This window comes from Oncorhynchus keta, unplaced genomic scaffold (genome assembly GCF_023373465.1).
Source record: "Oncorhynchus keta strain PuntledgeMale-10-30-2019 unplaced genomic scaffold, Oket_V2 Un_contig_3912_pilon_pilon, whole genome shotgun sequence".
Taxonomy (NCBI): domain Eukaryota; kingdom Metazoa; phylum Chordata; class Actinopteri; order Salmoniformes; family Salmonidae; genus Oncorhynchus; species Oncorhynchus keta.
The window spans coordinates 127,501-140,274 of record NW_026287499.1 but is presented as its reverse complement, the minus strand read 5'-3'; the positions used below and the strand labels follow the sequence as shown (position 1 = coordinate 140,274).

General features: G+C 44.0%; 1 protein-coding gene across 1 annotated transcript in view; it reads left to right on the top strand.

Moving 5' to 3' along the window:
• Positions 1-623: 623 nt before the first annotated feature.
• Positions 624-12,774, top strand: part of LOC127924280 (voltage-dependent calcium channel subunit alpha-2/delta-4-like) — a 32,242-nt gene continuing 20,091 nt past the window's right edge. Inside the window, exon 1 of the mRNA XM_052508837.1 lies at positions 624-697. The gene's annotated coding sequence lies outside the window, so the exon portion shown is untranslated. The remainder of the gene's footprint in view (positions 698-12,774) is intronic.

Here is a 12,774-nt window from a genome sequence, read left to right as displayed (position 1 = left end):
AAGGGAGGTATGACTAGGTGACACTAAGACAAGGGAGGTATGACTTGGTGACACTAAGACATGGGAGGTATGACTAGGTGACACTAAGACAAGGGAGGTATGACTAGGGAGGTATGACTAGGTGACACTAAGACATGGGAGGTATGACTAGGTGACACTAAGACAAGGGAGGTATGACCAGGGAGGTATGACTAGGTGACACTAAGACAAGGGAGGTATGACTAGGGAGGTATGACTAGGTGACACTAAGACAAGGGAGGTATGACTAGGTGACACTAAGACAAGGGAGGTATGACTAGGTGACACTAAGACAAGGGAGGTATGACTAGGTGACACTAAGACATGGGAGGTATGACTAGGTGACACTAAGACAAGGGAGGTATGACTAGGGAGGTATGACTAGGTGACACTAAGACATGGGAGGTATGACTAGGTGACACTAAGAAAAGGGAGTTATGACTAGGTGACACTAAGACATGGGAGGTATGACTAGGGAGGTATGACTAGGTGACACTAAGACAAGGGAGGTATGACTAGGGAGGTATGACTAGGTGACACTAAGACAAGGGAGGTATGACTAGGGAGGTATGCCTGCTGAAAACAATTTGTCTTTTTCAGGTGCGTGTTTTTACTTACCTTATTGGTCGAGAGGTGACCTTCGCTGACACTGTGAAGTGGATTGCCTGCAACAATAAAGGTAATTCTCTAATGCGCCCCTACAACCCGCTGTATAGCAGTAACCCTGTTCTACAACCCACTGTATAGCAGTAACCCTGTTCTACAACCCACTGTATAGCAGTAACCCTGTTCTACAACCCACTGTATAGCAGTAACCCTGTTCTACAACCCACTGTATAGCAGTAACCCTGTTCTACAACCCACTGTATAGCAGTAACCGTGTTCTACAACCCTACAACCCACTGTATAACAGTAACCCTGTTCTACAACCCACTGTATAGCAGTAACCCTGTTCTACAACCCACTGTATAGCAGTAACCCTGTTCTACAACCCACTGTATAGCAGTAACCGTGTTCTACAACCCTACAACCCACTGTATAGCAGTAACCCTGTTCTACAACACACTGTATAGCAGTAACCCTGTTCTACAACCCTACAACCCACTGTATAGCAGTAACCCTGTTCTACAACACACTGTATAGCAGTAACCCTGTTCTACAACCCACTGTATAGCAGTAACCCTGTTCTACAACCCACTGTATAGCAGTAACCCTTTTCTACAACCCACTGTATAGCAGTAACCCTGTTCTACAACACACTGTATAGCAGTAACCCTGTTCTACAACCCACTGTATAGCAGTAACCCTGTTCTACAACACACTGTATAGCAGTAACCCTGTTCTACAACACACTGTATAGCAGTAACCCTGTTCTACAACCCTACAACCCACTGTATAGCAGTAACCCTGTTCTACAACCCACTGTATAGCAGTAACCCTGTTCTACAACCCTACAACCCACTGTATAGCAGTAACCCTGTTCTACAACACACTGTATAGCAGTAACCCTGTTCTACAACCCACTGTATAGCAGTAACCCTGTTCTACAACACACTGTATAGCAGTAACCCTGTTCTACAACCCTACAACCCACTGTATAGCAGTAACCGTGTTCTACAACCCACTGTATAGCAGTAACCGTGTTCTACAACCCACTGTATAGCAGTAACCCTGTTCTACAACCCACTGTATAGCAGTAACCCTGTTCTACAACCCACTGTATAGCAGTAACCCTGTTCTACAACCCTACAACCCACTGTATAGCAGTAACCCTGTTCTACAACACACTGTATAGCAGTAACCCTGTTCTACAACCCACTGTATAGCAGTAACCCTGTTCTACAACACACTGTATAGCAGTAACCCTGTTCTACAACCCTACAACCCACTGTATAGCAGTAACCCTGTTCTACAACCCACTGTATAGCAGTAACCCTGTTCTACAACCCACTGTATAGCAGTAACCGTGTTCTACAACCCACTGTATAGCAGTAACCCTGTTCTACAACCCACTGTATAGCAGTAACCGTGTTCTACAACCCACTGTATAGCAGTAACCGTGTTCTACAACCCACTGTATAGCAGTAACCGTGTTCTACAACCCACTGTATAGCAGTAACCCTGTTCTACAACACACTGTATAGCAGTAACCCTGTTCTACAACCCTACAACCCACTGTATAGCAGTAACCCTGTTCTACAACCCACTGTATAGCAGTAACCCTGTTCTACAACCCTACAACCCACTGTATAGCAGTAACCCTGTTCTACAACCCTACAACCCACTGTATAGCAGTAACCCTGTTCTACAACCCACTGTATAGCAGTAACCGTGTTCTACAACACACTGTATAGCAGTAACCCTGTTCTACAACCCTACAACCCACTGTATAGCAGTAACCCTGTTCTACAACCCTACAACCCACTGTATAGCAGTAACCCTGTTCTACAACCCTACAACCCACTGTATAGCAGTAACCCTGTTCTACAACCCTCTGTATAGCAAACCCACAACCCACTGTATAGCAGTAACCCTGTTCTACAACCCACTGTACAGTAACCCTGTTCTACAACCCACTGTATAGCAGTAACCCTGTTCTACAACCCACTGTATAGCAGTAACCCACAACCCACTGTATAGCAGTAACCCTGTTCTACAACCCTACAACCCACTGTATAGCAGTAACCCTGTTCTACAACCCACTGTATAGCAGTAACCCTGTTCTACAACCCACTGTATAGCAGTAACCCTGTTCTACAACCCACTGTATAGCAGTAACCCTGTTCTACAACCCTGTATAGCAGTAACCCACTGTATAGCAGTAACCCTGTTCTACAACCCACTGTATAGCAGTAACCCTGTTCTACAACCCACTGTATAGCAGTAACCCTGTTCTACAACCCACTGTATAGCAGTAACCCTGTTCTACAACCCACTGTATAGCAGTAACCCTGTTCTACAACCCACTGTATAGCAGAACCCTGTTCTACAACCCACTGTATAGCAGTAACCCTGTTCTACAACCCACTGTATAGCAGTAACCCTGTTCTACAACCCACTGTATAGCAGTAACCCTGTTCTAAAACCCACTGTATAGCAGTAACCCTGTTCTACAACCCACTGTATAGCAGTAACCCTGTTCTACAACCCACTGTATAGCAGTAACCCTGTTCTACCCACTGTATAGCAGTAACCCCTACAACCCACTGTATAGCAGTAACCCTGTTCTACAACCCACTGTACAACCCTGTTCTACAACCCACTGTATAGCAGTAACCCTGTTCTACAACCCACTGTATAGCAGTAACCCTGTTCTACAACCCACTGTATAGCAGTAACCCTGTTCTACAACCCACTGTATAGCAGTAACCCTGTTCTACAACCCACAACCCACTGTATAGCAGTAACCCTGTTCTACAACCCACTGTATAGCAGTAACCCTGTTCTACAACCCACTGTATAGCAGTAACCCTGTTCTACAACCCACTGTATAGCAGTAACCCTGTTCTACAACCCACTGTATAGCAGTAACCCTGTTCTACAACCCACTGTATAGCAGTAACCCTGTTCTACAACCCACTGTATAGCAGTAACCCTGTTCTACAACCCACTGTATAGCAGTAACCCTGTTCTACAAACCCACTGTATAGCAGTAACCCTGTTCTACAACCCACTGTACAGTAACCCTGTTCTACAGTAACCACTGTTCTACAACCCTACAACCCACTGTATAGCAGTAACCCTGTTCTACAACCCACTGTATAGCAGTAACCCTGTTCTACAAACCCACTGTATAGCAGTAACCCTGTTCTACAACCCACTGTATAGCAGTAACCCTGTTCTACAACCCACTGTATAGCAGTAACCCTGTTCTACAACCCACTGTATAGCAGTAACCCTGTTCTACAAACCCACTGTATAGCAGTAACCCTGTTCTACAACCCACTGTATAGCAGTAACCCTGTTCTACAACCCACTGTATAGCAGTAACCCTGTTCTACAACCCACTGTATAGCAGTAACCCTGTTCTACAACCCACTGTATAGCAGTAACCCTGTTCTACAACCCACAACCCACTGTATAGCAGTAACCCTGTTCTAACCCACTGTATACAGTAACCCTGTTCTACAAACCACTGTATAGCAGTAACCCTGTTCTACAACCCACTGTATAGCAGTAACCCTGTTCTACAACCCACTGTATAGCAGTAACCCTGTTCTACAACCCTACAACCCACTGTATAGCAGTAACCCTGTTCTACAACCCACTGTATAGCAGTAACCCTGTTCTACAACCCTACAACCCACTGTATAGCAGTAACCCTGTTCTACAACCCACTGTATAGCAGTAACCCTGTTCTACAACCCACTGTATAGCAGTAACCCTGTTCTACAACCCACTGTATAGCAGTAACCCTGTTCTACAACCCACTGTATAGCAGTAACCCTGTTCTACAACCCTACAACCCACTGTATAGCAGTAACCCTGTTCTACAACCCACTGTATAGCAGTAACCCTGTTCTACACCCCTACAACCCACTGTATAGCAGTAACCCTGTTCTACACCCCTACAACCCACTGTATAGCAGTAACCCTGTTCTACACCCCTACAACCCACTGTATAGCAGTAACCCTGTTCTATACCCCTACAACCCACTGTATAGCAGTAACCCTGTTCTACAACCCACTGTATAGCAGTAACCCTGTTCTACAACCCACTGTATAGCAGTAACCCTGTTCTACAACCCTACAACCCACTGTATAGCAGTAACCCTGTTCTACAACCCACTGTATAGCAGTAACCCTGTTCTACACCCCTACAACCCACTGTATAGCAGTAACCCTGTTCTATACCCCTACAACCCACTGTATAGCAGTAACCCTGTTCTACAACCCTACAACCCACTATATAGCAGTAACCCTGTTCTACAACCCACTGTATAGCAGTAACCCTGTTCTACAACCCACTGTATAGCAGTAACCCTGTTCTACAACCCACTATATAGCAGTAACCCTGTTCTACAACCCACTGTATAGCAGTAACCCTGTTCTACAACCCACTGTATAGCAGTAACCCTGTTCTACAACCCACTGTATAGCAGTAACCCTGTTCTACAACCCACTATATAGCAGTAACCCTGTTCTACAACCCACTGTATAGCAGTAACCCTGTTCTACAACCCACTGTATAGCAGTAACCCTGTTCTACAACCCACTGTATAGCAGTAACCCTGTTCTACAACCCACTGTATAGCAGTAACCCTGTTCTACAACCCACTGTATAGCAGTAACCCTGTTCTACAACCCACTGTATAGCAGTAACCCTGTTCTACAACCCACTGTATAGCAGTAACCCTGTTCTACAACCCACTGTATAGCAGTAACCCTGTTCTACAACCCACTGTATAGCAGTGTCCCTGTTCCACAACCCTACAACCCACTGTATAGCAGTAACACTGTTCTACAACCCACTGTATAGCAGTAACCCTGTTCTACAACCCACTGTATAGCAGTAACCCTGTTCTACAACCCACTGTATAGCAGTAACCCTGTTCTACAACCCACTATATAGCAGTAACCCTGTTCTACAACCCACTGTATAGCAGTAACCCTGTTCTACACCCCTACAACCCACTGTATAGCAGTAACCCTGTTCTACAACCCACTGTATAGCAGTAACCCTGTTCTACAACCCACTATATAGCAGTAACCCTGTTCTACAACCCACTATATAGCAGTAACCCTGTTCTACAACCCACTGTATAGCAGTAACCCTGTTCTACAACCCACTGTATAGCAGTAACCCTGTTCTACAACCCACTATATAGCAGTAACCCTGTTCTACAACCCACTGTATAGCAGTAACCCTGTTCTACAACCCACTGTATAGCAGTAACCCTGTTCTACAACCCAAATATGACCCCTCATCCTGACCCAGTAAAATATGACCCCTCATCCTGACCCAGTAGAACATGACACCTCATCCTGACCCAGTAAAATATGACCCCTCATCCTGACCCAGTCAAATATGACCCCTCATCCTGACCCAGTCAAATATGACCCCTCATCCTGACCCAGTAGAACATGACCCCTCATCCTGACCCAGTAGAACATGACCCCTCATCCTGACCCAGTCAAATATGACCCCTCATCCTGACCCAGTCAAATATGACCCCTCATCCTGACCCAGTAGAACATGACCCCTCATCCTGACCCAGTATAACATGACCCCTCATCCTGACCCAGTAAAATATGACCCCTCATCCTGACCCAGTAAAATATGACCCCTCATCCTGACCCAGTCAAATATGACCCCTCATCCTGACCCAGTAAAATATGACCCCTCATCCTGACCCAGTCAAATGTGCTCTATATGAATAGACAGCCTGTAAACAGTCTTAATCGACATCCTCCCATCTGTATGTAGTGAGACATAGTAACACAGTCATCCCATCTGTATGTAATGAGACATAATAACACAGTCCTCCCATCTGTATGTAGTGAGACATAGTAACACAGTCCTCCCATCTGTATGTAGTGAGACATAATAACACAGTCCACCCATCTGTATGTAGTGAGACATAGTAACACAGTCCTCCCATCTGTATGTAGTGAGACATAGTAACACAGTCCTCCCATCTGTATGTAGTGAGACATAGTAACACAGTCCTCCCATCTGTATGTAGTGAGACATAATAACACAGTCCTCCCATCTGTATGTAGTGAGACATAGTAACACAGTCCTCCCATCTGTATGTAGTGAGACATAATAACACAGTCCACCCATCTGTATGTAGTGAGACATAGTAACACAGTCCTCCCATCTGTATGTAGTGAGACATAGTAACACAGTCCTCCCATCTGTATGTAGTGAGACATAGTAACACAGTCCACCCATCTGTATGTAGTGAGACATAGTAACACAGTCCTCCCATCTGTATGTAGTGAGACATAGTAACACAGTCCTCCCATCTGTATGTAGTGAGACATAGTAACCCCTCCCATCTGTATGTAGTGAGACATAGTAACACAGTCCTCCCATCTGTATGTAGTGAGACATAGTAACACAGTCCTCCCATCTGTTGAGACATAGTAACACAGTCCTCCCATCTGTATGTAGTGAGACATAGTAACACAGTCCTCCCATCTGTATGTAGTGAGACATAATAACACAGTCCTCCCATCTGTATGTAGTGAGACATAGTAACCCTCCCATCTGTATGTAGTGAGACATAGTAACACAGTCCTCCCATCTGTATGTAGTGAGACATAGTAACCAGTTCTCCCATCTGTTGTAGCGAGACATAGTAACACACCTCCCATCTGTATGTAGTGAGACATAGTAACACCCTCCCATCTGTATGTAGTGAGACATAGTAACACAGTCCTCCCATCTGTATGTAGTGAGACATAGTAACCCTCCCATCTGTTCATAATAACACAGTCCTCCCATCTGTATGTAGTGAGACATAGTAACCCCTCCCATCTGTATGTAGTGAGACATAATAACACAGTCCACCCATCTGTATGTAGTGAGACATAGTAACACAGTCCCCCATCTGTATGTAGTGAGACATAGTAACACAGTCCTCCCATCTGTATGTAGTGAGACATAGTAACACAGTCCACCCATCTGTATGTAGTGAGACATAGTAACACAGTTCTCCCATCTGTATGTAGTGAGACATAGTACACAGTCCTCCCATCTGTATGTAGTGAGACACAGTAACACAGTTTACCAATCTGTATGTAGTGAGACATAGTAACACAGTCCTCCCATCTGTATGTAGTGAGACATAGTAACACAGTCCTCCCATCTGTATGTAGTGAGACATAGTAACACAGTCCTCCCATCTGTATGTAGTGAGACATAGTAACACAGTCCTCCCATCTGTATGTAGTGAGACATAGTAACACAGTCCTCCCATCTGTATGTAGTGAGACATAATAACACAGTCCTCCCATCTGTATGTAGTGAGACATAATAACACAGTCCACCCATCTGTATGTAGTGAGACATAGTAACACAGTCCTCCCATCTGTATGTAGTGAGACATAGTAACACAGTCCTCCCATCTGTATGTAGTGAGACATAGTAACACAGTCCTCCCATCTGTATGTAGTGAGACATAATAACACAGTCCTCCCATCTGTATGTAGTGAGACATAGTAACACAGTCCTCCCATCTGTATGTAGTGAGACATAATAACACAGTCCACCCATCTGTATGTAGTGAGACATAGTAACACAGTCCTCCCATCTGTATGTAGTGAGACATAGTAACACAGTCCTCCCATCTGTATGTAGTGAGACATAGTAACACAGTCCACCCATCTGTATGTAGTGAGACATAGTAACACAGTCCTCCCATCTGTATGTAGTGAGACATAGTAACACAGTCCTCCCATCTGTATGTAGTGAGACATAGTAACACAGTCCTCCCATCTGTATGTAGTGAGACATATTAACACAGTCCTCCCATCTGTATGTAGTGAGACATAATAACACAGTCCTCCCATCTGTATGTAGTGAGACACAGTAACACAGTTTACCCATCTGTATGTAGTGAGACATAGTAATACAGTCCTTCCATCTGTATGTAGTGAGACATAGTAACACAGTCCTCCCATCTGTATGTAGTGAGACATAATAACACAGTCCTCCCATCTGTATGTAGTGAGACACAGTAACACAGTCCTCCCATCTGTATGTAGTGAGACATAGTAACACAGTCCTCCCATCTGTATGTAGTGAGACATAGTAACACAGTCCTCCCATCTGTATGTAGTGAGACATAGTAACACAGTTACCCATCTGTATGTAGTGAGACATAGTAACACAGTCCTCCCATCTGTATGTAGTGTGACATAGTAACAGTCCTCCCATCTGTATGTAGTGAGACATAATAACACAGTCCTCCCATCTGTATGTAGTGAGACATAGTAACACAGTCCTCCCATCTGTATGTAGTGAGACATAATAACACAGTCCTCCCATCTGTATGTAGTGAGACATAGTAACACAGTCCTCCCATCTGTATGTAGTGAGACATAGTAACACAGTCCTCCCATCTGTATGTAGTGAGACACAGTAACACAGTTTACCCATCTGTATGTAGTGAGACATAGTAACACAGTCCTCCCATCTGTATGTAGTGAGACATAGTAACACAGTCCTCCCATCTGTATGTAGTGAGACATAGTAACACAGTCCTCCCATCTGTATGTAGTGAGACATAGTAACACAGTCCTCCCATCTGTATGTAGTGAGACATAGTAACACAGTCCTCCCATCTGTATGTAGTGAGACATAGTAACACAGTCCTCCCATCTGTATGTAGTGAGACATAGTAACACAGTTCTCCCATCTGTATGTAGCGAGACATAGTAACACAGTCCTCCCATCTGTATGTAGTGAGACATAGTAACACAGTCCTCCCATCTGTATGTAGTGAGACATAGTAACACAGTCCTCCCATCTGTATGTAGTGAGACATAGTAACACAGTCCTCCCATCTGTATGTAGTGAGACATAATAACACAGTCCTCCCATCTGTATGTAGTGAGACATAGTAACACAGTCCTCCCATCTGTATGTAGTGAGACATAATAACACAGTCCACCCATCTGTATGTAGTGAGACATAGTAACACAGTCCTCCCATCTGTATGTAGTGAGACATAGTAACACAGTCCTCCCATCTGTATGTAGTGAGACATAGTAACACAGTCCACCCATCTGTATGTAGTGAGACATAGTAACACAGTCTCCCATCTGTATGTAGTGAGACATAGTAACACAGTCCTCCCATCTGTATGTAGTGAGACATAGTAACACAGTCCTCCCATCTGTATGTAGTGAGACATAATAACACAGTCCTCCCATCTGTATGTAGTGAGACATAGTAACCCAGTCCTCCCATCTGTATGTAGTGAGACATAGTAACACAGTCCTCCCATCTGTATGTAGTGAGACATAGTAACACAGTTCTCCCATCTGTATGTAGTAGACATAGTAACACAGTCCTCCCATCTGTATGTAGTGAGACATAGTAACACAGTCCTCCCATCTGTATGTAGTGAGACATAGTAACACAGTCCTCCCATCTGTATGTAGTGAGACATAGTAACACAGTCCTCCCATCTGTATGTAGTGAGACATAATAACACAGTCCTCCCATCTGTATGTAGTGAGACATAGTAACACAGTCCTCCCATCTGTATGTAGTGAGACATAATAACACAGTCCACCCATCTGTATGTAGTGAGACATAGTAACACAGTCCTCCCATCTGTATGTAGTGAGACATAGTAACACAGTCCTCCCATCTGTATGTAGTGAGACATAGTAACACAGTCCTCCCATCTGTATGTAGTGAGACATAGTAACACAGTCCTCCCATCTGTATGTAGTGAGACATAGTAACACAGTCCTCCCATCTGTATGTAGTGAGACACAGTAACACAGTTTACCAATCTGTATGTAGTGAGACATAGTAACACAGTCCTCCCATCTGTATGTAGTGAGACATAGTAACACAGTCCTCCCATCTGTATGTAGTGAGACATAGTAACACAGTCCTCCCATCTGTATGTAGTGAGACATAGTAACACAGTCCTCCCATCTGTATGTAGTGAGACATAGTAACACAGTCCTCCCATCTGTATGTAGTGAGACATAGTAACACAGTCCTCCCATCTGTATGTAGTGAGACATAGTAACACAGTCCTCCCATCTGTATGTAGTGAGACATAATAACACAGTCCTCCCATCTGTATGTAGTGAGACATAATAACACAGTCCACCCATCTGTATGTAGTGAGACATAGTAACACAGTCCTCCCATCTGTATGTAGTGAGACATAGTAACACAGTCCTCCCATCTGTATGTAGTGAGACATAGTAACACAGTCCTCCCATCTGTATGTAGTGAGACATAATAACACAGTCCTCCCATCTGTATGTAGTGAGACATAGTAACACAGTCCTCCCATCTGTATGTAGTGAGACATAATAACACAGTCCACCCATCTGTATGTAGTGAGACATAGTAACACAGTCCTCCCATCTGTATGTAGTGAGACATAGTAACACAGTCCTCCCATCTGTATGTAGTGAGACATAGTAACACAGTCCACCCATCTGTATGTAGTGAGACATAGTAACACAGTCCTCCCATCTGTATGTAGTGAGACATAGTAACACAGTCCTCCCATCTGTATGTAGTGAGACATAGTAACACAGTCCTCCCATCTGTATGTAGTGAGACATAGTAACACAGTCCTCCCATCTGTATGTAGTGAGACATAATAACACAGTCCTCCCATCTGTATGTAGTGAGACACAGTAACACAGTTTACCCATCTGTATGTAGTGAGACATAGTAATACAGTCCTTCCATCTGTATGTAGTGAGACATAGTAACACAGTCCTCCCATCTGTATGTAGTGAGACATAATAACACAGTCCTCCCATCTGTATGTAGTGAGACACAGTAACACAGTTTACCCATCTGTATGTAGTGAGACACAGTAACACAGTCCTCCCATCTGTATGTAGTGAGACATATTAACACAGTCCTCCCATCTGTATGTAGTGAGACATAGTAACACAGTTTACCCATCTGTATGTAGTGAGACATAGTAACACAGTCCTCCCATCTGTATGTAGTGTGACATAGTAACACAGTCCTCCCATCTGTATGTAGTGAGACATAATAACACAGTCCTCCCATCTGTATGTAGTGAGACATAGTAACACAGTCCTCCCATCTGTATGTAGTGAGACATAGTAACACAGTCCTTCCATCTGTATGTAGTGAGACATAGTAACACAGTCCTCCCATCTGTATGTAGTGAGACATAGTAACACAGTCCTCCCATCTGTATGTAGTGAGACACAGTAACACAGTTCTCCCATCTGTATGTAGTGAGACATAGTAACACAGTCCTTCCATCTGTATGTAGTGAGACATAATAACACAGTCCTTCCATCTGTATGTAGTGAGACATAGTAACACAGTCCTCCCATCTGTATGTAGTGAGACATAGTAACACAGTCCTCCCATCTGTATGTAGTGAGACACAGTAACACAGTTCACCCATCTGTATGTAGTGAGACATAGTAACACAGTCCTCCCATCTGTATGTAGTGAGACATAGTAACACAGTCCTCCCATCTGTATGTAGTGAGACATAGTAACACAGTCCTCCCATCTGTATGTAGTGAGACATAGTAACACAGTCCTCCCATCTGTATGTAGTGAGACACAGTAACACAGTTTACCCATCTGTATGTAGTGAGACATAGTAACACAGTCCTCCCATCTGTATGTAGTGAGACATAGTAACACAGTCCTCCCATCTGTATGTAGTGAGACATAATAACACAGTCCTCCCATCTGTATGTAGTGAGACATAGTAACACAGTCCTCCCATCTGTATGTAGTGAGACATAGTAACACAGTCCTCCCATCTGTATGTAGTGAGACATAATAACACAGTCCTCCCATCTGTATGTAGTGAGACATAATAACACAGTCCTCCCATCTGTATGTAGTGAGACATAGTAACACAGTCCTCCCATCTGTATGTAGTGAGACATAGTAACACAGTCCTCCCATCTGTATGTAGTGAGACATAATAACACAGTCCTCCCATCTGTATGTAGTGAGACATAGTAACACAGTCCTCCCATCTGTATGTAGTGAGACATAGTAACACAGTCCTCCCATCTGTATGTAGTGAGACATAATAA